The sequence below is a fragment of the Mycteria americana genome, chromosome 1 (genome assembly GCF_035582795.1).
Source record: "Mycteria americana isolate JAX WOST 10 ecotype Jacksonville Zoo and Gardens chromosome 1, USCA_MyAme_1.0, whole genome shotgun sequence".
Taxonomy (NCBI): Eukaryota; Metazoa; Chordata; class Aves; order Ciconiiformes; family Ciconiidae; genus Mycteria; species Mycteria americana.
In genome coordinates this window covers 50,371,121-50,397,716 of record NC_134365.1, presented here as the reverse complement: position 1 = coordinate 50,397,716, position 26,596 = coordinate 50,371,121, and the positions used below count along the sequence as shown (strand labels likewise).

At 41.8% G+C, this 26,596-nt stretch overlaps 1 long non-coding RNA gene across 1 annotated transcript; it reads right to left on the bottom strand.

Moving 5' to 3' along the window:
- Nucleotides 1-253: 253 nt before the first annotated feature.
- LOC142407421 (uncharacterized) lies at nt 254-21,303 on the bottom strand. Its single transcript, XR_012774939.1, has 4 exons — nt 20,808-21,303; nt 19,238-19,333; nt 16,658-16,734; nt 254-6,291 (listed from the first exon to the last, which is right to left on the bottom strand). It is a non-coding gene; the product is annotated as an uncharacterized LOC142407421 (long non-coding RNA).
- Nucleotides 21,304-26,596: the final 5,293 nt, after the last annotated feature.

The window sequence follows — 26,596 nt, the reverse complement described above, 5'->3', positions numbered from 1 at the left end:
TTACGGAGGTGAAAGCACTACCAGTCCGGAAAGCAAACGGCGGGTCCCGGAGGGCCGGCACCACCTCCCCGGTGGCTCCCACGCGTCTCTTACCGACTTCCCCCCCCATCTGCCCACACCCACCAGCCAGCCGAGGGGCACCCGCGCCGCGCCGCGCCCCCCTCCCCGGGCCGGGCCGGGCCGGGCCGGGCCAGGTGGGGTGGCGTGGCGTGGGGTCGGGTCGGGTCGGGTCGGGTCGGGTCGGGTCGGGTCGGGCCCTCCGCGCCCGGCTCAGCCCGGCCCCGCCGAGGCGGCCATCGGCCTCCGCGCCCCGCGCTCCCATAGGCTGGCGGCACCTCAGCGGCAGCCAATCAGAAGGCAGTCGTCAAGCCCTCCCGTCTATTTTTAGCATGCAGGAACAGACGCTCCCACGGACCCACGGACCGGCAGGAGCGGGCGCACACTGACACGACCGAAGCGAAGGGTTGGAGGCATTGAGCTGCTGTGGCGTGGACTAAAGCCCGAGGGAGTGGAAGGGTGCTGGAAAGCAGCGTCAAACCCAGGCTGCCGTGCACCTTCCCGTGGAGGAAGAGGGGAAAACCCAAACCCCAGTGGTTCAAGCAACGCTTTCTAAAGAAAATGTTGAAACAAAAAGTATTACGTTAAAAAATATTTTAATTGCAATGGCCCATCCCCCGTCCACCCCCGTCCTCCCAGCTTTGCTTTCTCCAGCCTTGAAACGTTGAGGAGGATGGCCCTGTGCAGGTGCTGCATGCAAAACGGTCATAGTCACTGCCGTACGTGCAGGTGGTACATGGCCTCTTGGACAAATTGGCAGCAGAAGGGAAAGTTTGGATTACTAGTATGGGATAAATTCTGTATCTTTTAAAGTTTATTTTGTATATCCTAGTTTAATTAAAGTCATGCATAAGGTCGCTGGTTATCTCTGCAACTGATGTGCTTCTGATACATTGTCAGTCACTATTGAATAGATGCGTAGGTTCTGGAGAAAAAAGATTAGATGTAAACTCTTAGATAATACTTACATTGAGTACTTTGGAGGGTTCAGATATTTCAGATAACTGGAATTGCATTATTTTCCAGTTTCTCACAGAAGTCCAGATTCAATAGAGCATTTTCATATATCCTTGAATTCAGAAGGATTAGACATGTGTTCAAGCATTCAGTGAAGTACAGGGATGAAGCAGGGCCCCTAGTTCAGAAAAGAAATGCTAAAGTACAGTAAGGAAAACTGTCCTTCTAATATTTAAATCAAGACTTAAAACAGTAACAATGTCAATATATTGTAGAAATGTCAAGGAAAAATATTGGTCTTGCTAAGCAAGTTTTTAAGACCCTTGTATAAACATAAAAAGTTTAGATATCTGTCTAAATATATGGGTACTTAGCCACAGGTGATCAACTATCTGGGAGTTTGTGCATAATGAAGGATCGTAATAGCTTCTTGGGCTTTGTAGTGACCTGCTCACAAAAAATACAAAGAGTGGATGAAATGCAGACCTGTCTGTGCAGTGAATCTGCAGCCCCCAAAAGGAGTAAACTGATCTGCAGGTCTTGTGCTGACTCTACAGCACAGGAATGGATTTCACTGCCCATGTGCACCAAGATAGGGTTTTGGACACCTTGAGAAGAAAATCTTGCAAAGTAAGACAGACTCTCCACAGTCAGCCAACAGCCATTCGTTTTGCAATGAAAAGTATTCCCTGACAAATCTTGCAATATCAGAGCAGAAATTTGCCCGGCTGTTCCTCGTCGTCACCAGCCCTTATGTGACGGTCAGTGTCAGGCTGTTCTGAAATCCTTGTCCTCATTACTCAATCCCCATGGATGCTTTTCAGTTGCCAGTAGGACATACCAAATCGGCAGCGAAACAAAAGAACAAAGTCTGCTGCGACAATGTTTGGATGCCATTTCAAAAAAGTAGCCTGTGGATTTAAAATCTACCCAGAAAAAAAATGTTGTTTATTCTGTCATTGCCAGAATATTGATATAGTCAGAAACATTATTTCAATGAAGTTTTTACATGCCATTGAACATTTTCTCTGTGTTCACGGGTTGTCAGTCTTATGTGCAGATTAAACTAAGTTCTCACAGAGGAAGTTCACGCAGCGTGAATTCCGTTAGCTTTGCTGATCCCATTATGCACCATAATGCGAGAGTGAAGATTGCTCTGCATAAATATTCATCTAGCATCTTTCAAGTTTTCACTTTTCATTCTGCTGCTGCCTGACCCTGTCTGCCACTTTTCTCTGAATAATCATTACTGCTGAGCAACCCATTTGGAGAAAAATGCATTTGCAAGACTAAAATATCCAAACAGCACTGGACTCGTGGATTGTCACTAGGACAGGTTGCAGCCCATTGCAATGTATAGCTGTGGACATTAAAATGATCTAACGTGCTATTTCGAATTGATGTGCATTTTTCTCTGCAAATGTCATGGCCTCTGGCTCACACAGAGGCCATACTGAACACGCAGGTGGCAGCACCCCAATTTTCACTCTGATCACTCCAAATCCAAATTACAAGGTTTTCTTGTTTTAATTCCAGTAGGTTTTGAATTGTATCAATGATTTTTTTAGTGCAGTTTCTATTGATCCCCAACCTAAAGGCTCTGCTTGTGCATTGAGGTGAACTGGAATTGGTGAAAATAACATAAGTAATGTGATGTGTTTTTGTGGAGGCAAGGAGTCAAATAAAGGGCTTCTTCCCTATCAAGTGAGTTAAAATGACTACACATTGGAGGATTTAGCCCAAACATGATAAAATTGACCGCAATTCTCTTGTGAATCCTCAACAGGTCCTGGGATATGAATGTCCATTCCCCACAATTGTTAATCTACCCAGTAAAGGAAATTGCTGTAGCGGTCTATTCCCAGATGTACTGCCTTGTGTTTCAGACTGTGTGTTTCCAGCACGTGAGAACAGGCACAGATTTTCTAGGTGATCTAGGGGGATTGCATCCCCATCCCCCTCCATTGGCGTTGCAGTGTGTGGAGTGTACTTAACTGAGCATGTGATGGCTGTGCACATTAGCTGCTTGTTTTGGGGGAAGACTGTGCATGAGTTTGCCCCCCTCCCCCAGTTATGCAGCTGAGTTACCTACATTTGGGAAAATCACAGAGTCAGCACTCCTGAAATGCGAGGAATGACTGTCCCTGGGAAAATCATTCTCCAGATCATGGGGTCTCACATCCATGTTTCCATGCCATGACTTCAGGGAGGTGAGCAAGATTAAGTTTTTCAGTGGCTCAGTCTGGCAATCACAGCTCCCTATTACAGAGCTCTCCTACAGAAAACCCACCCCACCACCCAAAGCAAGCAGCCGCCTGAGAAAGGTGAGAAAGGTGAGAAAGGTGCATCCCCGCGGCCCGAGTGTGATGAGCCACTTCACAGGCTGCGCTGCAGACCTTCCCGAAGCTTTCCTTGGGCAAAGCATTGGAGAGCACAGCCTGTTCTCCCATGCAGTGCTCTGAGACAAGCTGGCAAAGGGAGACACACTTTTCTACTTATAAGACGTTTACTTTTGCCAGGTATTATCATAACACCTTTTTTCCTTCCCTTTTTTTCATCCAGTCAGAATTCCCGTAGACATCACTTACATAATTTCCCTGATTATCAGCTTGACATCTTAATTGCAGAAACTGCACCAACAGGGAAAAGCTGTTAGATAGCAGGCGCCAATGCCACAACGGGTAAAAAAGAGTAATCGTATTACTCCAGGAAGACCAAAGTGGTGAAAATATGCTCTCCTCGAAATTCAAGTTTAAACCAGACATATTTCCATGCTGAGTGAAGTCAGTGAAATCTCTTTCCAGCCAGACAGCTTTGATCCAGTCCTCCAGCAAAAAAAAACAGGGCAGGGTAGAAACGTTAATGTGATGAAGGCAGTATGATTCAGAAAGGCCCATTACTGCCTGACTTCGGGCCAGCTGCTTGGCCCCGGTCCTGCACCGATGTACTTGCCTGTGTGCTCACACGGAGACTAACAGAAGCCTGGACATCAAAGAAATGGGCCAGGCATTTTCCAACAGAAGACAGGGCTGTTATTCTCTGTGTAAAGAGCTACTATGTTCATAACAAGGCCCCAGTCTCGTTTAGTGGGAAGTTAGAGTGGCAATCATTTTCCCATTAGCAGTAGCATAATCCCATTTTTAATGTGTACTTCATATCCACAAGCCTTAAAATAGATCTTGTCTCTGTGTTTTATGATGACTGATGCTGACATTAATATCTCTCAGTGCCCTGTGCCTTTTTCTAAAAGAAAATTGTCATGTAAAAGACCCTTGTTCTTCTAATTAAGATCAAATCATTTGTAGAGTACATTATATTTTGGACCTGTCACATCAGAGCGTATACATCACATTGACTTATGTGTGGTGCGGTCAATCAGCCGTGTGAGTGAAGGATTATGCACAGGCTTTCTGGATGCTTTGGGGCTTGAACCCTGCGAGCAGTAGATCACAGATGCTTTCTGTCATGTATTAATAGCTGGCTCAGCACGAGGACTGGAAGCCCAGAGCTCCCATAAATGCTAAAAACGTTTCACCTCCAGGATTTAGAATGCATAACTTAATGTGCCAGTGAAACACTCTGGAAGCTGCTTTTCTTTCTTCTCCAAGCCACTTTTAAAAGGACTTCAGGTTCAGAAAAGCATTAACATATCATAAAATTTTTAAACTGATGTGACAATCTGTGATTGTTTTATTTTTGCAATGGAGGCATAGCAGCTATTTCCACAGGCAAAAATACATTGTTTCAATCATCTAAAGACAAACTCACTTATTTGGTGTTCCTGATTGAGCGGTAAGAGATGAGTAAACCTGGCCTACCCTTAATTACAGCATTTGTTGTACAAACCTATAATGGTTTGCCTTTAAAATGTCAGTGGAGTGAAAGTGATTTCTCTAATGGAGTCCCTGGTGAACTGACAAGGAAGTCCTGAGCCACCGCAGCTCGCCATGAGACCTTATTAATGGCCGCATCCTAGACTTTGGAAGAAGAGAGGGAATACAGAGCGGGTTTTTTGCAGTTGTTAGTGCAGGTTTAGAAGGGGATTAGTCTGACCAAACTGGACTCATTTTCAGCATTGTCTTGCAGGATGTCCTTACCTATGTGCAACCTCCAATGGTGGAAGTATTACTGATAAGCATTTATCAAAAGAAGAGATTGAACTTTTGGGAGTGTTCATTTTGGTGCTAGAAATAGAAGCTAATTTCCTCTGCTCTGTGCTACATCTGAACCACTTCTGAGAAGCAGTTCTTTGATGGGGAAGGCACATCCCCTGAGGAAATCCAGAGATCCACATTCAGTCCCCTTCCCTGATACACAGCCAACAGTTCTGGCTACATCGGCCGATCTGGTCAGCTTCGTATTCTCCCTGTTTGTGAGAGCATGGTAACGTGCTCTGCCTTAAGGCAGAGTTCAATAGCATTTGCGGTACAATCACGGCAGTGGAACAATGTAAAGATGGTGATTGATCCCGTCCTTTCCCAGCCACGGCTCACGTCCAAGGGCTGACTAACCTGCCCTTAGTGTCAGTTCTTACCCAAGTTAACGAGTCTGGGTTACTGACTGCCCCTAGCCACAGGTTTGAGCTCATATTCCAGGCCCATTTCTCCATCCAGCAGTGTCTGGAGTCCTTTGCTTCTTTGGTGCTGCTGCCAGTTCAATAGAGCCATCTGTAATGGTCCTTTAGACCTGAGGAATAACATTTGGGCCTGTTCCCGTTTTGAGTGACTTGGAGAATTTTTTCTGTTACACAGGATACCTACAGATGTAGTATCTGTGGGGTACTTGCTCTCTGTGGGGGGTGCAGCAGCAGATTCTGCCTTGGGGGTCTGATTTGACTCCTCTCTTTCTTTCTTGCCAATGCTTCTTTTAACCAGAGAATAGTTAGCCTGCCTTACCTCTCTCCCTGTTTCCTCAGTGCTTTGATGCATGCTTTTATGAACTGAGGAGGAGGTAATCGGGTCTCTGGGCATATCCTTCCTCTGTCTGCAGAAGGCTTTCGGCAGAAGCGGGGCACACAACCCGATGAAGGTTAGAGAAATCATGCTGTACCATATGGCAGAAGCAGCTGTACAGCAAGGTAACATCTGAGATGAAGCCCAAACCCATGCCTGTCGCCGGTGGTGCTGTGGCTCTGGCAAGCTCGCTGGTGTGTGCTGCCTCCTGGCCTCCCCCTTCCCCAAAACACTGTCTTTTAGCTGCTGCCAGGGGCACTGTCATTGGACTTGTTTTTCGTTCTTGCTGCTGTTCCAGGTCAATAGATCCCATGTTCTTCCAGCTCTCTGAAAAAATAAATGGTCTCCCAGAGCTGCATCGTCTCCTTGTTTTTCCTTCAAGATTACCGTCATCAAGTGAACACACATTGAAACCGTTCATATTGATATAGTTTCTTTTTTTAACTGGTCACTTTTAAAGCTTTTTTGGTTTCTACTTTCTCTTAGGATAGGATTATGAGTATGGCGGCCAACTAGTTCAGACCCTGTTGTGTGGCTTTGCAGGTGTTTAGCCAAGAATTAGAACAATAATTATGTAAATGCAGTCTTCTTTTCTGTGACTTTCAGTAGCATTTTTGCTGTGAAGTGACACATCTGAGAAGGAAGCAGTCTGTTTTAAGAATAATGCTTACACTAGAAGTGAGAGAAATGCAATTGCAAATAATATTCAAGAAGTCAAATATATCCTGACCTCACTTGGCGTGTGAAGCTGTTTGCACAGCCCCAGATAATGACTGGACAATTAATAACTTGATCCGTTGCTCCAAGAGAAGATGCAGTTAAATGCTCTCCGCTCATCATTCACCTCTGAGTCCAGGTGACCTTTTATGATATTTTTGAAGAGATGACTACTGAGACCTCTTTTCATTCTCCCTCTCATTATATCTACTTGTGTCTTGCCTTACCTTAGAATTTAAGCCCTGGAAGAGATTGCTTTGTGCCCTTTGGATTTTTAGCTAGGTTGCCCCCCTTCCTACTATGAGCTACAGCAGCTTCATGTTGTAGCCATGTGAGACGTACCTCAGGGCATTACTAGAGCTCAGAAATTTGCTGTCGTGGGATGTCGGATGGAGAAGAATGGATATTTATAACAAAATGGGGAGAAAAATTAAGGCAGAAATCAATCAAACAAATGAACAACGCACCTCCTGCCCCAGCAAATATGACTGAGGTGTAAAAGGATTTAAAGTCCATTTATTTGTACAAATGAATACTCTAGTAAGGGATAGCATTTGAGGCTTTAATACTTCCCTTAGTATCTTTATGATTTGGAAAATGCTCTGTATTCCAAAGTGACAGGATCTCTCCTATATCTTGTATATGATTTTCATAAATTCATCTTATTGACAGTTTTTAAAAGTGTGTTAGGGAGAAAGAACTCAGTATGTTGTTAAACAACAGAGACAGTCTGAAATTCATCAAATGAAAGATCACCTTAAGCTCTTGCTTTGAAGTTTCACCAGAGTTTTCCAGCTCATTTCCTACTGAAGGAAAACTTGCCAAAAGTACTCCCAGCAGAGATAAAAATTATTTGGCCCGCTGAAATCCACACACTTGGAGATTATCAGTAGATCAAAGACACAAGAGTCACGCTGTGTGCTATAGACAATTTACATAAATATATATCACTGCCTATGCATCTCTAGCTAATTAATGCATGCATTACTTATGCAGGTAGCTCTAAGCAGGATGTGGAAAGATGTGCCAGTGAAATCTATAGTATGAAAAGCACATATCAGGTGATCACTTTAGACTTCAGATATCTCAGGCTGACCCTACCGGATTTGTTTTCTTCCTTTGGAAAACTTTCAATGATTCTTAAGTTCCTCTGTCAACTTTTTGGTGTTGTTATTGTTAGAGGGTTTATTGAGTCCAAAGTGTCTCTTATGCTTTATTTTGTGATACAAGCGCATCTGGATGGTTTATCTTTCATTAGATCATGGTTATTTGGAAAGGATACTTTGCACAGAAACAACTAAAATGGAGATTCTTATTAATACAAGTGTTTGAACTGTTAACAGGCCCTGAAAGCTTCGTTTCTTTTTCCTTCATTAATTTCCTCCTGTGGAAGGAGGGTTTTGGTAGAGATAAGCCTTTCAGAGCAGATGTGTTTGCCTTGTGCTGTCCCTCCTGCCCCGCTGTGCCTGATGGCCTCATCCCCAGTGGGTCTGTGCGGGAGCGCAGGGCCGGGGTGGTGGGGACCAGGGGGGAGGTGGCACAGGCTGCCTCTGGTCCCCACCGTCTGGCCAGACCCCACATGACAAAGCAGGCGCTGATAGCTGTCCTTGCTTCAGCCCATAGGCCTGCCCCAAACATTGCACTTTAAATAATGTTAAGCAGTGAAACACTGAGCAACATCTACCAGGCAAAAGCTTGCGAAGCAGCACAGGTCAGGATAAAGAACCTGGGGCTGCTCCTCCTGCCCACTGCAGCAAAGTTCTTGTCCTCTGCTGGGTATGACATTCCTCACTCCTCGTGGAAGTGGCATTTGCAGAAGTCTCTTTGATGGAGCCAAACATCCCACCTGCACATTTCAGCTCTAGGGAGGGCTTTAGCAGAGTACGCTGAGGGATCCAGGTACACACCTGCTACAGAGGCAGAGGAACACTTACTTTAACACTGCATTTTCATGTCACGGACTGAAAGGTTTTGTTTTCAACAAACTAGTGGGAAAAATCACACACTAACACCTTTCTAAGTTGCCACAAAACGGAATTGTCCTTGGTCAGCCCAAGCGCAGAGCCTGCAACCCATTTCACAGTATCCCAGACCTTCATCCCTGGCTGGGTGTTGAGAGCATGTGTAAGGAGTCAGAAATAAAATGGATAGGAGCAGAAACAAAAAGTAATCCTGCTTGAGGTGGAAATCTCAAGGTGGTGTGGTGTGAAGCCACTGTAAGTGCCTCTTTAATGATCTGTAAAAATACAAGCACAGCATACAAAGCTCATCAAGACTTTCTGCTCTGTGTAGTCAATCCTGAATTTTTTCTCATTACTCACTATGTGTTTGTTTGTTTGTTTGTTTGTTTTTAGTTACTGCATTTCTCTTTTCAGGATAACACTGTTTTGTCATATTTCAGTCTCAGTTTCTAGGCCTGTTTGCTACACACGGCCAGCTAAAAATAAGCTGCTTTTCCCTTGGATGTATTATATAAATTCGGTCCCTAGCTGTTACACAGTGCTTTCCAGATGATGCTGAGTTGATTTCACATCTTGTGTAACTTTGATGACACCAACAGAGACAGAATATGTTGATGGGTTTTTCCAACAAGAATTCGTATCAAATCCTTCTCTCTTGTCATTCCCCAGATCACAGCCCAATTTAAATGTATTTAAACCATACAATGGGCCCTCAATCTTTTTTGATATGGTTACTATCATTGCATGTAAGACAAATTTAATTTTCATCCCTGGAAATTGCTTTTGGATATCTGTGATGTTTAAGCCAGTCCTGAAATAAATGTTGCTGTTTGAGCTGCCACAGGATATTATTCTGGCATCTGGGGCTGCCTTCCCACAGCCTTGTTTGCCCTGTCAGATCCTCCTGTGGGATTCCCGCGTTGCTACTGGGGAGCGATGTGTGCTACGTAACATGCCCGTCTCTGGCCTGTGCATTTCTTTGTGGAAAGGACCGGGTGAGGTTCCTCAGCATGTTTTATACAACTGGTCAACGCAGCTGATCATAGGTGCCTCTTGGTTTAAAATCTATTAAACAACTTCCTGCTTTGTTCAGATACTAATGTTAAAAAAAAGAAAAGAAAAAGGAAAAAATATCTCAGTGGACAGCATCATTCCACAATGCAGAATATTGCTGTAAACCCAGGACTTGGGGAAGGAGCAGCAAGGCTGTGAGTGACTAGGGGCAAAACTGTGGGGAGGGCAAGGGGGAATGTGTGGGAAACAAAGTAATGATAGGATCAGATGTGAGGCAAACCTTTCCTATTCATTGGTAGAAAGGAGTTATCCTAAATATTATCAATTGGATTAAAGCTATAAATATGCCCACACCTGGGCTGTTTCCAGTTAGATCAATAAAGGACACAGGTGCCTGTGAACTACCTCACTGGTATGTAGATCTAAAACTGGTATCCTTGAGATGCTTGCTCAGCTGCTGCCCAGGTCCCTGTGCCCCTTTATCTGTGGTCTTGATAGGCACTCACAGAAAACACCCACAAAATACATCATCCAGTAAAAAGCTCAGGGCTTGTTGCCAGCTCCGCAGGCTCATCTGCTAGAGGGCTCACTGGGGTGTGGGTCCAATTTTTGTTGAATCCTTGGCCTGCAGGAATAGAATTTATTCAGCTCCAGACCATCTGTTGAAACTTTTCCATGCAGCAATAATTAAGTAATTATTAGGGCAGAGAAAGCATGAGTCTATGGCCTGGGGACAAGGATGGGGGTGGCTTGACTCCTGCACAAGCTCTGTTGAACACTAAATGTAAAATACTCAGACGCTTGCGAGAGCAGAGGTGGGAGCCTTGTCTCTCTCTGTTACTCAGAATATCCTTTTTGCTGGAGCATCCACCTGGGGCCTTTGAGATGGACCTTCAAGTCTCCACAGGCACCAAAGAGGAACATAGCCCAGGTCTCCCTCCTGGACAGGAGAGCTAGCCAGTGAATCACTGTGCAAAAGGAGATGTCCTCCTTCCTCCCCCTTGGCTTTGTGTGATGGGCAGAGATGAAGGTCAGTGTTCGAAATCATCATCTTGAGACCGCCACCTCCTACAGCCCCAAGTAACACCTTCTCGCAGAGAAGAATCTCAAATAGTACACCTGAACTTCTATAGTGCAGGCATATCCCCACTCAGTCCATGGAGTTTTCTGCTTCTGTTCGTAGGATACCTCAATCTTTACACTGAGTTCAGTCTGCTCATCTACTTCTTCTGACAGCATCAGCTGGTCTAATAAAAGATGCTACTTCACTCTCTGAGCCCTCCTCACTTTATTGGGGTCCTACCTGCCTAAATCAGGGCTGGGGATATGACCAGGCAGTTTGGACACAGAGGTGATTTTGTTGATATGGATCATAATACTCTTGGCATTGCCAGTATCAGACAGAAATAGTACATGAAGGTGCATGCAAAATCACTTTTTTATTAGAGGTTTGGTTTTACAAACCTTATTAAAATTGCTTTTTGTTAACCCTGACATCAGAAGCTGTATCATATGACCAGAAAAGACATTTCTGATAGAGCAAATACAGTCCAGATTATTAGTGAATGAATGTACAAACTGTCAAATCTTCATGAATAAATTAACCTCTAAGTACACTGAGGAGTGATGGAGTCAACCCACTTGTCATAGACATTCTTATCCTGAAACTACAGAACTGGGGACATAAATAGAAATATTAGAATGAACTGATATGCTTCAATAACTTTTACTCCCATTTTCTCCAGTAATTTATTAAGTTATTCGCAAAGTTTTTTTAATTTTATTTTTATTTTAAATCTTCCTATTATGGCGTCACTGCAAATTTTTCAAAGGCTATTTGAGATATAAAAGCCAGATTTTTTTTCTTTTCCCCACTGAAAGGAAGGTAACAGGAGTATGTTTAGTAATTGTAATATTTGGTTGGGACTATATTATATTTCAGTGAAAGGCAGGCTCTCATATAACCCCAAAATTTTAGGCCTAAGTCTCGTTTTTGAAAGTTATTTAATACTGAGGAACCTCCCCCCCGCCCGTATGATATCTAGTCTGTCTCTGTGGATTACCAAGACCTACAGTGACCACATCCCAAACACAGCCTGACATACAGCTTGGGAGATGGCCTGCAGGGCATACAAGACCCCACATGTATGGCATTTGTCTATGCTATAATATATGCCTGAACAGCCTTAGGGATGCTGAAGGCTATCCCTGATGCATATACAGGGCTGGAAGGCAGGCGGATCAGGAGAAACATGCTTACTTCTATTCCCAAAATTAAGTGTTGAATACATGCCGCCATGAGTTTCAGAAATATATTCTGCATATCTCTGGCCAGTAAAGCGTCCCCCATTCTAGTGGCTCTGTGAATACAGAATGGCTGAGAAAGTAGCCTGCTATAATATATTGTTTGGAAGAATTAATTTAAGTGATTTAAGTTGAAATACAACTGCCTTCTTCATACTTCTACGTAATACCTGCCCTGATATTGAAATACTCAAAACCAGCATGAAAATTAAGAAAATAGTGTGGGGGTTTTTTTCCTCACTGTTTCTCTGTTGCAAAGCTGAGGCGGGGAAGCCCTGCAAATATAAATGGCACATCCACAGATACCATTGATCAGTGACAGTACGGGCTTGAACATCCAGCCTAGGGAAGCTGCTGAATTTGGGCGGGGGACCTTATTATTTAATCTGAGCAAAAGCTAGTTTTCAGAATATTCCTTTAGCCTCCTGTTGTTTACTAATGCTCTCTGCTTCCTATTTCTGAATTTAAATGTATGTAGAAATGGAAATGATTTATTACAGGATGCAGTCTGGGACCCATGTGGGAAATTATGCAGTCTCAATTTTATCTAAGCTGTAATAGGTCAAATTTTATGTCTCTAAGGCCTCAGTGAGATCTGACGTCATTGAAGGCTTAGTCCATTAGTACAGATAACTTAATAGACCACTGGATGTCACCCTTGCTCTCCCCTGAAGCAAACACACAGCAATAAAAGATGAAGAATGTAGTTTTAAAGTTCTGGATACACTAGAACTGGTAAGCGGCAGGTTATGACCAGAATATGGATATTGTAGGATAATTTATATGTGGCACATGAAAGGGTCTGCTACTAAGGGCTTATATTACCTCTTACATGAAGAACTCTTTGAGGTCAAGACTACTATTTATTGAATTATTTCTAGTCCCTCCAAAAGCGGCACTGTAAAGTTGCAGCCTGTAAAACCTACTCTAACTCAAGTAAACTTTGCAGTTCAACGTAGGGAGTCGCCACCTACTGATTTTGTATTTTATGGAACTTCTGCATTTTGTGTAAGTTAAACTTGAGTTTCATTTAAATAAAAGGAGGTGAATAGCTTGTAAGCTCTTTATAGGACAAGCTGTGTCTGCCACCTTCTTGCCATTACCATCAAATTCAAATACTGTCTAATAGCAATAATCCAGATGTTCACAGTTGTTTCAGCAACTTCTGCAGTAGCATCCTTCCAAATAATTTTTACTCTTGTCACCCCTCTATGCTTTTGCTCATAACTGACTACTGTTTCATCCCTGTCAAGAAAAGTCCCATGAACCCCAGGAACATGTGCTACATGTGTGGGGGAAGAGCGAGGAAGAGGAAGACACTTAGCCCTTGTAAATTGACCTAGCTCCATCTGAGATGAACAGATGACAATTAACATGAGCTAAGAACTTGCCCCATGAAGTTTAAATAGACCTGTGCAAACTTTGCCTCTCTGAGACATCCTCAGGCACTGCTGGCTGGTTGAAGCTATCCAGGAATGTGTAGTTCTCTCAGGCTCCTCAGTCTGACTGCAAACAGGGATGGCCTCTCAAGGAGTGTTTTGCTCATACTCTTCACTCATAAATCATCCTGTGAGAATAGCATGGTCCTCTTGAGATAACTGTAATTTGGTGACTCACCATCAGCAAGACAGAAATGAAAGATCAGAGAAGAGCATTGGCTGGCACACAGAAATGTTCATGAAATACTGCAATTATCCTTGCGTGTGAGACACTGTCCCAAGTTAAGAACTATTTATCAGTTACTAGCACACTAGTTGTTGAATAATATTATTTTTTTATGTAGTGATTTTTATGCATAAACATAAATGTCTTTTACAAAAGAAGAAAAGCAGAAGTCATTGAAATGGAAACTATTTTGTGAAGAATTTTAATCAAAACTTAATTCTGATTTCTGAGAAGAGACAAAAAGATTCATCAATTTTCAGAGACAGGGAAGGGGTAGAACAATCTATAAATTTGGTTACCCAAGGTCACACAAAGAGTGAGATGAAGAATTGGAAATAGCATTTTACCGTCCCATTTTACAGTACCAAGTATACTGAGCAGCCCATACTGTAAGAATTTGGTAGTTCTTAAGACTAACATATTATACATAGCCAGGAGCTGTGAAACCTCCCAGAAGTGAGGCAATCTAAAATAGCTAAGCCAGAAGATGATAAAAAGGCAAAATATCCTGTATAAATTCGAAAAGAAAACTCAAATCTTCTGTGCTTCCTCTTGAGTGACATTAAAACAAGGATGAAGAAATAAGAACTATGGTGTAGATGGTGGAAAAGAAAGAGAAGAAGGAAAGTTAAACGAGTCTATGCAGATTTATGGGACAGTCCAAAACCAACAGAATTACAGGACTAAAACATAGGGCTTGACAATAATGAGAAAGAAGCTATAGAACAATGCCATTTAGCCGAAGTGTGTCCCTGGTAATGAAAAATTTGTACTAAATCCTTTTACATTTTTCCTAAATGTCTTCCATTAAATATATTTGTTACATTAATGTGAAATCTTATAAATCGTATAATCCTATAAGTGGTATCTATTGCCATTATATTTCCTAAATCTCAGTATAATATTTAGATTCTCAGGATTCTTGCTACTTGTATTTGTACTCTTCAATTCTTTCTTTGCCCACTAGATGGTACTACCAGCTTTAAATCACCATTCAAGGCTGAAATCGCGAGGTGGCTTTGTTTCAGCATTTCATCTCAAATCACAGGCATCAAGGACTACATTATATTTTTCAGCTGCCCCAGCACAAATTCACTTTAACTCCACTAGTTCTACATCAGTTTCTGTAGGAACATCCATGGATAGCCAAACAGGCATTGGTGCCAGACCTTAAAATGAAATGGAACTATTTCGGTCAAATAGAAGTATTTGCAAACAGGCCTTGTAGTTACTAACCTCATACAGTGGATCACAGTTAAAAGATATTCAGCCTTTTTGGCTGCAAACAACTTCTTCCTCAAAACTGACTTTCACCTATAAACCACAAAAGACACAGATGTCTTAACTTTCTTACAGCTGAAAGAACATTCTATTTCTAATTTGGATTCATTAGCCCTTTCATTATAACTGTGCTGTTTTGTAGCCAGAAATTTCAAGTAATCTAAATTTAATATGAATACCTGAACATGTTTAATGGGTAAACTTTCAGAAAATAAGAAAAGATCTGATTTCTGTATTGGTCTTACATATTGTCTGTTTTACCAGCCATCCCCATACCTATGGACTACGTGTCTGTTTCTGCAGATAACCTATATGGATTAGCAGAAAAGAAGCCCAGATTTGCTTTGTGGAGAAGAAGGACAAAGCCATCATTACTAAACCTTACCCTCTGTTCTTGGTTATAGAAAATTTACTCATCAAAGGAATGAAAGCTGGTTCTATGAATCTCAATCATAATGGATGTAAACGAGTTTCAAGCCATGGAACTGAGGGGTTTTAAGCAGCAATGAGAGACAGGGGAAAAGTAGAACTCAAGAGTCAACATGAATCTTCCTGAATTGTCACTGCCTTGGGGTAATGGAAGAGATATGACATCTGCAACTGGAAGGAACATCCATGCGGCATGACCAGCCACATGGTCCTACATATACAATGCACTGGGAAATATCATGGACCGCATGCTATCTGAGCAAAGGTTTTGTTTGTCTTTTCTACTCCCAAGGGTTATTGCTCCAAGGTGCTATGGAAATGAGATGTTAGTGAATGGAAAAATCAACACAGTTTGTTAAAGGAAAAACATTAAGAAAAGAAAGAAAAAGGGCAGAAATTAATATCTCAGTGGAATTAATATTCTGTGGCATTGGAAAGGGAGCAACAGAGTCAGGAAGCAAAGAGAGGGTCACCAATGAAGTATCCTCCAAAATATCCATCTTGTAGTGCTTTAGTCTTTCCAACAATTCACGGAGCTGATCCATATTGTTTTCACAGTAAAATTAATCCATTGGCTTTGGAGAAAGTTAATAAATTGCTTTTTTATGTGAAACTCTCAAATGTTGATATTCTTTGGTTGGACTGCTATATCCCCTGTTCTTCGTGAAATTAGATCCATGACATAACCTTCCTCTAGATGATTCACTTCAGCAAACATAGCATTTCCTTACGCCCCTGCTTTCCTTCCCCTTGTTCTGTGCTCCCCACAACACAATCCGTTTCTTGTGGTTTGTTTAATTTGTGTAGTTTTACCACTAAGCAACTGTTACATTTGGCCTGGAATGATGTAAAGAAGATGACTGTGCCTTGTGCAGAGAAATGGAAGCAGATTATGTGGCATAGTAAGAGATTATATTCTTTCAATCAGAGAAGACATGAGCCTCCAATTGAAAAGTAAATACAGAATGTTATTCTGAGAAGTACAAGAGCACTTGAATCCAGGCAATATATTTTTTAATTCCATTTCTGGTTCTTAGAGTCTGTTAAAGGTGAATCAGTCACTCAGCTAAAAATGTGAATCCCCTTTTGAGGTGTGGCAGACTTGATGTTTATGACAGCCAAAATAATTACTCTTTTCAGGAATATTTTAAACTTATACATAGATAATAATTTTCTGTGTGTAAAAAGTGTTCTACAGAGTACTTGGTTTCTATACTCACTGTTGTTTGCTTGTATTCTGTAAAGAGACTTATTATGGGAAAGCATTAGGAGAAAGAAAACCATCAAAACAGAATTTCCTACTGGATCAGTAACGCTGACCTTGATTTTCTTGCTCAAAGGTTTTACAAGCACCTGTCTCACACAGGAGTCATACCTTCCAATTCTTGGAAGTCAATCTGTAGAACACAAGATAGAAATTAAGTCCAAATTCATAATCACTGAAATGTCGTCCCCAAGCTTAGAAGAGAAACAAATGAACAAAACCAGCCGAAGTGAGAAATGTTTAAAATTCTGACCATCACAAGCTGGAAATTTGTGTGTGATTTATTGCCTGGGTATGCTATTCACAAATGAGAAAGAGTTCACTCCTGGGAAGTTCCTTTTTAGGTTGGAGAGACTTCAAGGCCACCTTAAAAATACGTACACCTTGTTATTCATTAATTTTCCATCTGCCTGTATTGGGTATGTTCAATTCATTATGTACCATTAATATAAAGAGGATTTCAAATTCTCTTGTCAGAGTTGGATGGATTTTATAGGTAATTTTCCATTGATATATATTTATGTATTTTAATGACATCTTCATATTTCCAAGAATGTAGTGATGGATCTAGCAATGCGGAAATGGCTCCAGACATTGGCTATCATTTTATGTACCTGTGGTCTAGCGCAACTGACAGGATCAAGGCATTGGCAAAGAAACCAGAGGGATTTCCATCCAGTGAGACACCAGCACCAGCTCCCTCTCTCCTCTTCTTTACGACCTGCTACATGAGCCAAGACGCAGTGGAAACAGTTGCTTAATGGATGGCTTTACCTTTAAGCAGTAGGACAATGTGTGCTGCTCAAAGCAGATTTATGAAGGTATTGTTAAAAGTTGACTGTACTTGCATTAATGTTTCCACAGTAATTATTCCAGGAGAAGCTGAAGCTATTGTGGACTGAGATAGTCTCACTGAACAGAAGCATATAGAAGAAATAAAAGAAAAAAGACGTTGTAAATGTATTTGCCAGACCAAAAAATCAGTATCACTGTTACTTCATACATTTGTTTGGCTTATTTTCTGAAGTTTCTGTCCTAAAGGTTCAGGTTATTGTTCGACCACCCAGATCCCCCACCTGAACAGGCTGAACAATTAGCATCAAGATATAGAAGAATATTTCATTTAAAATAGAACTTGGATCAGAGATAACCAGTTTATCAGGATGTTGAGAAGAAATGTACCCCAATCAGAGCTGACAGAGTCTATGAAAATAGTCCAGGGAAACAGATAACTTCTTGGCTCTCTTAACATGGGAGTTTCATGTTCTTTAACTTATGCTTATGTGGTTCATTAAAAATAACCCCCTAAAAGTTGGGTCATGGACACTGAGATTGGTTATAGCCTGCACAAGCAAGAGGTGGTGTTGATCACATTCAAAGAGTTGGCCATGATCTGTAGTCCGGTGCCTCTCCAAGGGTCCTGAATTTACCAGTCTCCAAAATGGGTAGAATGTGAAGGAGTGATTTGGCAGAATACCACTGAAGGAAGGTGCATGATGCTTCCCTGGTCCAGGAAGTGTTGTGCCTCTGATACTTTTTATGAAAAATAGCACACGTGCTCTCATCAGTTGGATTCTAAACAGACAGACTGAAACAGTAAGAAAGGATCAATAAATCCTTCCCACCTTGGAAGATAAGGGTTCAAGAAAACTGGTACAACAATGCTTTCTTCATTATGTGCAGCTGGTGGATTTGGCAAACTGAGCTTTTCTTTGACAAAGCAGACCTTATAGCTTTTATAATGCCATCTGGAGACAGCCCTTTCATCACCTTTTGTTTGGCGCTAACACACTACTTACTCTTCCAAAGGGGAGAAATGAATCAGGTTCTGCAGCATCCAGTATTTAAGTTGACTTTTTGTTCAGGAAAGACAATATAAGGCTAAAGACAGTGATGGAAAGCTGCTGAAAGTTTTTACCCAAACTTCAAAGAAAATAACAACTGTGTATGCCCTTACAAATCCAACTATAGTTCTTAGAAAATGTTGTTGGGAAAGAGAATAGAAGGTCTGATCTAAAGGAAAGGCATAATTAAGGTAACTTTTCTTCTAGCTTCACCATAATATCTCATGGTATTCCTTAGTAAGATGGAATTTTGATCTGTAAATTTCTCTGTTGGACATTGGCTGAAATATAGGATGGTGCTCCTGAAAGTCAGATGACTTACTGACCACAACCCCATCGGTGGAGTTATATGGCGGTTCCAGTTGTAGAAGCCATTTGAGCCATTTCAGTCTCAGGGAGGTGCCATTGCAGTCACGTGTTTGGATATCGGTGGTATTTTGTTCAGCATTCAGAACACGTATGACCAAAGAAAGAAAGATGATGGGCAAACCCATGGCTGTGTGAGTAGTTCACAGACACTTTGTGCATTTATCCTTTGAGAAAATTCAGGCAGGCCTCCTTCAGAATCTTCTCTACTTCTTGGATGGTAAGTGACTTGGACAGCCTTGCTATGCTAGGCACGATCCAACATTATGCCTTGACATTTGGCAAAGAGTAAACAAACAAAAAAGGAATTATTTGGTAGACTTCTCTGTGTGCCATTTGTCCTGGTTAGCTGACAGATGGGGAAAAAGAGGAGAAAGGGAGGGCTGGGTTAGGAAGGCTCCTTAGATCGTTCATAATGATTCATACCTGAATTCAGTGCCTAGAGGGAAGCTTCAGGATGTCAGTACAAAGGTTACACCAAACAGGTAAATATATCTCTGTAGGACATCCATAAATCTTTTCCTGTGGTAGAAAGAAGAAGAGAATAAAGTAAGTGAAGAAAAAATTCAATGAGAGTACATAAATTCAAGCAGAAGGCTGAAAGGGAAGACAGAGTGAATTAGTTTAGCAGTTCTTAATCACTACTCAAGGACAGGCTTAATAGACTTGGACAGGGACTTTGGTGAAATCAGAACTACTTGTTACAGTTAATAAAAACTAAAGCCAAAACCTGAAAACCAAATAATTAGAAATGGTGAAATTGCAAAGTCTGTACCTCAAACTAAGTTTCCCAAAGTTTGGACTGAGGCTTGGATCTGGTTTTGTTCCATGTCTAATAAGTACAAGAGAGATGATTTAATGTGTCAGCTGAGCTGTAGTCTGATAACAAAATAAGTCATATTATGGCCAATATAATCTTTTTTTTATCAAGGATCAAAAACTTCTCTGCTTAAAGCACAAGTTTTTCTAATTTAAATAGCTCTGCTAGTGTGTGATTCCTCCTACATGTTTTCACATAAAGGAGGTAATTTTTTATTCTTAAAATACATTAAAACAGTTGATTTTGTAAGCTGATATTGTTAACAGATGAGTTTCTGTGCACGCATTCATTAGTCAACCTGGAGTTTATGTTTTTTGTTCATGATGTGAATTTGGTTGGGTTTTTTTTTTTCTCCTTTGAACTTGATAGATGCAAGAAAGCCCATTGTAAGATTATTGTTTTCTAGCATCAGCACAGAATGTATCTCTGGTCATTGTTTGCCTGATAAATAGAGAAGCTTTAAACACATGTTCTCACTGGTGAGCATACTGATCTAACTGATAGCAAAGTCTAGTAGATAGAATTTATTTACATTTTTAGCTCCAACTAACTCTTAAACCACAGGAGTTCATTGTGCTAAATCCTCATTTTTTATGAGTGCATACTTTAGGAATAAGGCCCCACTAAGAAGGAAAGTAGTATCTCTTTGAAGCTCTGGCATGCTGCTGAGCAACATTTAACAGACTGCTTTCTCCTGTCAGGAAGGTTAATGAGCTGCCTTCTCGGGAAGAAACTGAGTTAAATTTCTGGTTTCTTACTTGTTGGAGAGCAATTTTGTTACACCTGAAAGAGGAAAAATAAAATCTTTCATCCTGTATTCTGTTGTTGGCAAGACATTGACAGACACTGGGCAAATGGAACAAATTTGAACTCCAGACAGTTTCTTTATCTGACAGGGAAAAACAAAACTAAACTAAACTTAAATTACTATCTTTAGCCCTATTGACATATTTTACTGCTCTACACTCAAGAAATGTGGGGAAATGTGCTTCCCCACTCTCACACATGAACACTCACACTTTTCTTTATAGTTATTTGTGTTTCTGTGTTGCATGAAATCCCGGTCCAGGACCAGGACTCCGCGACATTAGGCACAGCATATACCGAGCAAAAAAGCATTTCTAGTCAAGGGGAAAATATAAACGGATTTATAGGAGAGAAATAAAGAAGCCATACCTGTTAATGTGATATGTAGTGGCCTCAGCACACAGCAAGCTAAGCATTCCCAGTGCTTCAGCTGCTTCAAAGAAGAGATAGTAGGCTTTTAGGAGGAAGGGAAAGGGAAGCGATGTAGATTTATGCATGATTACTGGAAGCTCTTCCCAAGGATGTGGATCAGGTAGGAGAAAACGGAAAATGCTTGCTTGAAAAATTTGCAACAGGGCAGTGGAGACTGACTGCAATGGAAGAACATCGCATCTGATGAAGTGGTGAAGGTGATGGATTGAACGGAGATAAACCATTAGGGGCTTCAAGAGTGAAGACGGGTCACTTGAACCGTTTCAGTGGAGTGGCTGTATGAACTTGTGTCAATCTCTGTATCTCACACATGGAGGCACTTACTTTTGTCAGCTTAACAGACCAATGCTTTCAGTTGCGGTTTGGAGACTCGTGGTTTATGACTCCTCTGCCACAGTACTGCAGAGGTCCTAGGGATGGTACTTTCCTCCACAAACACCCCAGAAATCCTCCTGGACCTCCAGACTACAACCTTTTTTATAAAAGAAAGAAACAAGACTTCCAGTCCCCAGGAAACAAACTGATGTTCTTGAGGCCAATCTTCCTTCACAAATACGAGCACAGACAGCTATGAGAATATACTCACCTGCCCATACTATGAACCTAGTTCTTGGGGACTTTTCTTTCCATATGGGAAAAATGCTGACTTTCCACAGGTACCTCTTGGTAGACTCACTCATTCACACGCTACCATCCTTGTCCTCCCCCCCACTCCCCACCACACCCTATGGCGTACGCATGCACAGGTCCCAGAAGGGAAACAGCTAAAATAAATTAATCTTCAGGTTTTAGATACATTTCCATACTTTTTCATATTAGCATTGAGTCATCCTTAATATTATTTTCCCTCCATTATGTCAGTGACTTCTTCACAGCTGTGAAAAAAAGAACGGTAGACACTGGTGTGACCTCTCAAACTATTTTAGATTTGGAACTGAAAACAGAATCAGATGTGTGTCCAGCTGGCTGGTTGAAAGCCAGTAGACCAGCATATACTTTCCATGCAAGGCTGTCTCATAAATCTGTTCTATCTGAAACTGACTCTGTCCTTCATCAGACTCCATTCCAGCCAAAACCATGAGGAGGAGGGAGCGAGCTGACACGGAGTACCAGGGGCTCTTCGCATGCTATATTTGCACAGATGTGCATGATTACGCAACTCTTTGGCTCCAATAAAGGGGAGACTGAGTAACCAAAAGTGGAATACAGGTGGTCTTCTGCTCAAGCATCCCCATATAGTTGCACCGGGTATCTCTGTCTTTCTGTCAGCAGTAGATTTCTCCTTAGTTGGCTCTTGAGGAGGTGCTAAATCCCAGAAAATCCTTTATGAGATTTATCAGTTGGATGCAAACCTCGGTCTAATGGGAGAGAATAGGTGCAGTGATAAAGCACTCAGAGCTGGAAAAGACAGCTGTGGCAAGAAAGCTGTATAACACACCATTTACGATGCAGAAAGCAGACACAGAATGATCTAGGAAGAGTTGCCACAGACTGTATTTATTTTTGCTTTCCTGAGTGACCCACAGGGATGATGTAGTCCGTGCTGAGTGGAAAGTGAGCAAGCATAGGCCTAAAATTATTCTCTGAGGACTGATCAGTGGGGGAGGTGAGTCTGAGTGCTGATGACTTCAGCTAGAAGATCCCTCTAGGGTTTTGGAGCTTCTAGGCTGGCAGACTTGAATTTCTATCCCAGCCTTGGTCTTAAATCCTTTCTGTGCAATCTGAGACTATTCATGATGTGCAAAAGCAGAAGGCTTGCCTCTGTCAGAGAGGTCCCTTCTGAAAGCCAGGGAGAAGTCTGTGCATTGTAAAAAAATGGTAAGACATAATTTTACTGTGAGCCTTTAACACGTCCTGGAAAACAAGGTAAAAAAATGTGCTGTGATAAGAAACTAAGAGAAGTTTTGGAGCTAGCATGAGGACTGAATTGGTTATGAACTCTGCAGCTGGTCTGCAGGATGCTGACCTTCAAGTTTAAGAAATGTAAACTTATTGCATGGAGTAACATGAAAGACTGAATTGACCACAAACTCAATGGGGAGGGTAACTTGCTCTGTTTGACAGGCTAAGATTGAAGTTTGAACTCTTGAGCTGTTTGGAGGGCATTGGCATCAGTGTAGTCAAAATTAGACTGGACAAAGTTACAACATGTGGAGCCAAAGTTGTCAGAACGGAAGCAATTTATTATCCTAAGACTTCAATGAAGAGTCACTTTTTTGTAATGTTAAAAGACCCAGAACACAACACAGCAAAACAAAACCCCAACAGTATCTGAGCAATATTTTGCCAGAACTTGTATGTAGGGGAGGCAGGATCGAAGCTTACAGGAAATGTGAGAGTCTGAGGGGGAGGAAAGGGTGCAGTTGTCAACAGCAGTCAAGAAAAGTAAAAGGAGGGAGGATTTGTGAGGGGAGGAGAGAGGTTCAAATAAGATGAGCGTCAGCTGGCAGCAGACAGTCCAAAAGCAGTGTGTCAGGAAGACAGCTATGTACTGAAATGGGGAAGGGGATGGAAACCATGGGGTTTATTAGCATTCCGTTCCTTGGGGAAACAGCTTGGAAGGATAAAAAGACATTGGTGAAAGTGGAACTTCTTACTGTGACTGTGGCAAGGCTCATAAAAAGACATGTGGGAAGAGTATCGCCCCTTAGCTCAGGGGAAAAAAGACTTTGGGGGAATCTTTATGCTTCTTCGAACTGGGATGTAACCTAAAGAAGGTATATAGCTGTGCTTGAAAGTTCGCCCATGTAATAGGAAAGGCATGTCCTTTTTGGAAACTTGAAATTTTTTCACAGCTCAGAAAATCTTACAGCACTCCCCAGTTGCAGTGCAGTACTATCTCACTGGCAGGCAAGGTGGAAACTCTGCAACCACTTTTGAACAGAAAGCTTTGCTTTTCACTGTGCCTCTGTTACTGCACTTGGATCAAGTCTGAGAACACGGAGATAATTTCCCTAGCCGATAAATGGGCTGTAAAATGAGGTTTACTCCATACTCCCATGCTTTGGAGTAGGACTCTCTCTGACTGCTGGGCCTGTCTTTGGCTCCCTTTCACGGGAGATGCAGCACCACAAACCCCTGCACCTCAGCTGTGTAGCCAGGTGGTAAGACAACAGGAAATTGTGAGATGGGAATGGGAAATGCTATTAGCCTGGTGAGCAGATATGCTTTCAGTGCTTTGGTGGTGAGATGAGGTAGTGTCATTTGTAACCCTTCATGGCTTCTCACACCTCTTTGGTGACCTGAAGTAGAGACTCAAGGAAGCTCATTTACTTAATGGTGCCATTATCAAAATATCTATTTATTTCCTCTAGTCCTTTTTTATATCATGAACTATGTCATTCTAGGGACAGGTGACTTGTTAAAGAAGACAGAAGAATTATGCTGTCGTGTTAAACTGTGTAACCTAACTGAGAGGTGCTTCTGATCACTGACCATTATTAATTGAGCCAGTTTTAATCCCAGCAAAGCATATAATCAGACCAGAGTGTCTTCGGTGTGGACAGTTCAGGCAGACACATTAGAAAAATAACACCAGTAATAACAGAAGAATTTAGCCTACAGTGCAAAACAGAGTCAGAGCTGGGAACAAGCTGAAACCTATAACATAATATGTAAATGTCAGCACATAGTTGGAGTGGAAATGATTATAAAAAGAATACACAGTGGAATAATTGTAAGGTAAAGCCTTGAGGCAATCCTTCCTATTTCAAGCATTCAAGAGGAAAATGACTGCTGGATTTTCATCTTGCGTATCTGAAATCAAAGTGTTTAGGCAGTGATATAATTACTTTCTAATTATTTCAATCAATCAGTAAAATGTTTGTTTTTTTTTTTTTAATGGAGATGTGTGATTGATAAAGGCATTGTTCTTTCCTTTTTAAAAATTCAATGACAATCTGTGCAAAGATGGCTCAGAAATCGAAGCACTTGTACAGATCTTCTGGTCAGCAGTCCCAGAGCAGTTTGCAAGTACTAAAGAATTAAGCTGTACAAATAGCAAGCATTATGGTTTTAGCCCTGCTTTAGGGGTAAGGGAATTAAATGCCAAAAACGATGCTTTTGACCCTCGGTTTGGCTCTGGCTAGAACCCGCCTGGTTCTGGCTCCTGTACCCAGCCCCACTGGTACCTGTGGGTCTGCGGTGCTGCCTGCGTGCATTTATTTGTAGGCGGGCGCGAGGAGCGGGACACTCGCATTACGGTTTCACAGAAAGCCCCTGTCAGGGTTGTAACAGCACCCGGGTCGAAGTCCCTGTCCTCTGCTTTCACTGCAAAACCATCCTCATCCTCTCTTAATATAGACATTTAGGTGCTGTGGAATCTAAGTGGAAACCTGCCTGGCAGAGAGCTGTGCATAGCAGCCTTCCCGAAGTCCTCCGAAGACTGTAGAGAGCTGTCAGCACGAGAACCCCTGCGGACCCTCGGGGCAAGGGGCACATACGGCTCAAGAGGGCTGCGGGCACAGAGCTCTCACGGGGCCCGCGGGGCACCCCCCCCATGGAGAGGGGCTTTGGCGGGGAAGGTACAGGCCCAAGCTGGGAATGAGCCTTTCCGCTGTTGTCCCTGCCAAGAGCGTTTCCATGCTCCTCTTCCTTGCTGTGGGCGGCGCAGGTGGGGTGCTGCCGGGGCGTGCAGTGGGCTCACGTGGGCGTGGGCTGCGGCGGTACCCTGCGATGCTGCAGGGCTCTGTGTCACGGCAGCGACAGTTCTTGCGTTTCCTGCAGGGCAAGGACTTGCCGGGCACAATCTTCTTGTCAAGCTGGTGTCCTGTTACTGAAACTACTGCTGAAAAAGTTCAGAGCACTCTGAAAATGCAAATATTTGGGATTTTTTTTTTTTTTTCTTTTTCATGACCATGTAAATTGCTGTATCAAAAAATGCTGGAGTCAGATACGTAAAACAGAGCCACACATTAGTGCAGGGTGATGAAAGATCTCTACGAAAATGTAGCGTAGGAAATCTATTTAACATAATCATTAGGCAGTTACTGTATAACCAGAAATGTGTATCTTAAATTAAAAGAGTGAAACTAATCAGTGAAAATCCTTCTAATTTTCATACTGGCTAACAAAATGACCCTCCCTCTTACTTATAAATAAGGATATTCATTTCTATTAATTAAAAAGGTTTTTTTTTCTAGTCTGTTCTTTTAATAATCTTTGTTTCCTTGGAAGCAATATAACTTACAGGGTGTGAGAAAGCCTAACCATACCTTCATTGTCATTAGGGGAAAGAGCTTGCAAAATAAAATTATGACGGGAAAAAATTGAAGTTTTGCAGTTCATTTTGTGTTTGTTTGGAAATCCCATGTGCTAATCTATTTTAGACATCCTTTTTATTTTTTTTTTTTTTTAAAGGGGGTAAATAATGCACTAAAAGCAATTTAATTTTATCCATTAATGATAGAGAGATTCAAAATATCTGGCTTACTATAGACATCCTAACTTCTACATTAATCTCATTCGTGAGGTCTTCCCTTGGAAAATTCAGATAATTCTTAAAGGATGAAAACTTCTGCTAAAATTATGGTCTACTACATAAACTAATAATAAGAGAGGCTATTTTTAAGTTACTTTCATCCTACTTTCACCATTTCAAAAAACCAGACTAAGGTTACCCAATCATACTGTTTGTCTGTCTCCCAGCCCTATACCTTCTAATCCCATTGGCCGAGTTCCGTCAAATTTGATAGAGAACTAAATACTAAGTTCTTACAAGTTCCATA